General features: G+C 33.0%; 1 non-coding gene across 1 annotated transcript; it reads right to left on the bottom strand.

Annotated features, from left to right (window-relative positions):
* Nucleotides 1–1,966: 1,966 nt before the first annotated feature.
* Nucleotides 1,967–2,085, bottom strand: LOC134543927 (5S ribosomal RNA). The gene has a single exon (XR_010077371.1). It is a non-coding gene; the product is annotated as a 5S ribosomal RNA (ribosomal RNA).
* Between the last annotated feature and the right edge of the window lie 728 nt (nt 2,086–2,813).

Raw genomic sequence — 2,813 nt, 5'->3', positions numbered from 1 at the left:
GTTTATGGTCTTGTTAAATGAAATTTTAAGTGAAATCATTTGGGAAAACAGAGGCTACAGGAATTTTCAACACAACTTGATGACCGACGTTGTGACTAGTGTGGGAGTGTGTGCTCGTGTAAATATCAATTTTTCTTACTCCTCGTGCCGGTCAACAGGAAAACAGCGAGTGTGTTATCTCATCGCGGGCGTGTGATTGCGTGTGGTAAATTGTGCTAGGTTAATTACCGCAAAACTCCACTGTGTGCAAATATGTAGTGTGTCGCTGTATGCAAATATTTGGTATGTCTTTTTTTTTTTTTTTTTTTTTTCAGGCAATACACACTTTGAATTTTACACAATTTCGATGCTGCAACCTAAGTGTATACATGCGAATAGGATTGCTTAAATGAAAAAGTAAAGTAGGAGGTAAGTGCAAATGTTTCCAGGAGGTTATGCACACACAATCTATTTTATGAATTAATAGTTATTATCTAAGAAAATGATAGAAGATTATAAATAATGTGTGCAGAATAATACAGAATTTGCATGTTACACAAAAAAAAATATATATATATATTCCAAATATTGTTAGCAAAATGCACCTAGATTAGTGAGCTGGATTTTTTTTTTTTTTTTGTATTTTTGTTCTGTTGATCCCACGTGGAGTCAAGGCTCCGGGATATAGAACATGTATGTGCAGACAATTAATATTTACATGATGCAAGTTACCAAGAAAAAAAATTTCAAAAAAAAAAAATACATAACATGTTACACAATTTAACTTTATGCAAAACATGAAGCAGCTGTTATCACAAGTCCATTCAACAAATTAACAGTTCAATTTCTCTATTATCAATCAAATTAAAGAATAGCTTCAGAGGGTAGGTAGGATATTCTAGAAGAATTTTTTTTACTGTTTTTTTTTTTAATACTGGTAAATTGTTTTAGTTATTTTCTGTGATATTAAGTTGTAAAGTTTTACTCCCAAGTAATTTAGTCCATTTTCAAATCGCCTAGTGTTATGTTCAACTATCCTCAATTTACTAGCATTTCTGGTGTTATACCTATGTGCGAATATCTAAAAAAAAAAAAAAAAAAAAAAAAATAATAATTTTTTTTTTCTTCTTTTTCTTAAGAATGAATAAAAAGTTTCTAGAACGTATTCATTTATGGCAGTCAGGACTTTAAGTTTTTTGAATTTTGGTCTGCAGTTAGATGATTTTTTATCTTTTGTTATTATTCTAATAGCTCCTTTTTTTTTTTTTTCCCCCAATGTTATATGGCAGAAAGAGTAGAGCTATGGCTACTGTGACATCATGCATTGATGGGAAGGTTATTGTTGGATAACAAAAATTTAGATGATATAATTTTTATTTTTTTCCATACACAACACATTGCAGGTACAATTTTACAGGTTACAGCTGTACCACCTCTAGTATTGCTGCCGACCATCCAACAAATGAGCACACTAAACAGGCATTGATGACATTGTTATCAACGTCTTTTTGAATCTCTCATTATTATACATAACTGCCCACTGAAACAGAGAAACTTCAAAATAGGTGTGTGTGTGTGTGTTTATATATATATATATATATATATATATATATATATATATATATATATATATATATATATATATACATATATACATACATACATACATACATACATACATACATACATACATACATACATACATACATACATACATATACACTTATCTATTTATTTTTTCACTTTGAATTTTGTATGAGGTATACACATGCAAAGATTCACAGCTGCTGCTGGGTGGGTGAGTGAGTGAGTGATTGATTGATTGATTGATTGATTGATTGATTGATTGATTGATAGAGAGTGAGTGTGTGTGTGTGTGTGTGTTAGGGGGGGGGGGGGGGGGAAATGTGGTGATTGTGGGGGAAAAAAAAATTTAAAATTGAAATTTTTAAAAAAAAATTTTTTTCTGTAGGGTGCAAAATAGTAGTGCCAACGGCACGTGGTGTTCCCAAGCGGTCACCCATCTAAGTACTAACCACGCTCGACGATGCTTAACTTCGGTGATCGGACGAGAACCGGTGTGTTCATCGTGATATGGCCGTTGGCAATGATATAGATGTTTTTTTTTTGCAGTTTGTATTTGCCACTCGAAATAGCTATACCAGGTGTGATTGTTACAAACAACAGGAGAAATCGTGTAATGAACACTCTTTTACTTCCCCCCCCCCCCCCCCCTCCCCACACACAACACCCACCACCCTCACCATCCCAACCACCAAAGCCCTCTTCAAAATACACTCTCACACACACACACAAACCCACACTCTATAACTGATGAACATTACCATAACTTCTTAACGCCATTAGATAATATTTAACTCAAGAAAGGTATTGTGATATGTTTAAAGAAAGAAAGGTGAAACCTTTAACTTTACCAGCAGGTATTAGTATCACTGAGGTATCTTCTAGGTTGTAGCAGCAATAGTAGTAATAATAATAAAATTAAATAAGGTAATAAAAAAGAAAAGTTATACATGTGATCAAATCATGAATGTATAAAACTGGAATGAATTTAAATTTTTTTTATTTTTCTTCATAGGCTGTTTTGAAATTGATGAGTAAGTGCCTCTTCTTTTAAATTTTTTAATGCTGAACACTGTTACATAAGAGATGAATGTTTAGAAAATTTAAAAAAAAAAAAAAGCTAGCCCAGCCCCCTCCCCCCCTCACACAAAATCCAAACAAAAAAAAAAACACCCTCCTTCAAAACATCACATAATCATCCAGCCAGCAGTGCAGACGAGAAATTTGCACTCGGGGCCGCCATTTTGACG

Source organism: Bacillus rossius, unplaced genomic scaffold (assembly GCF_032445375.1).
Source record: "Bacillus rossius redtenbacheri isolate Brsri unplaced genomic scaffold, Brsri_v3 Brsri_v3_scf25, whole genome shotgun sequence".
Classification (NCBI taxonomy): domain Eukaryota; kingdom Metazoa; phylum Arthropoda; class Insecta; order Phasmatodea; family Bacillidae; genus Bacillus; species Bacillus rossius.
The sequence above is the reverse complement of the archived record's forward strand: the minus strand, read 5'-3'. Positions and strand labels throughout refer to the sequence as shown.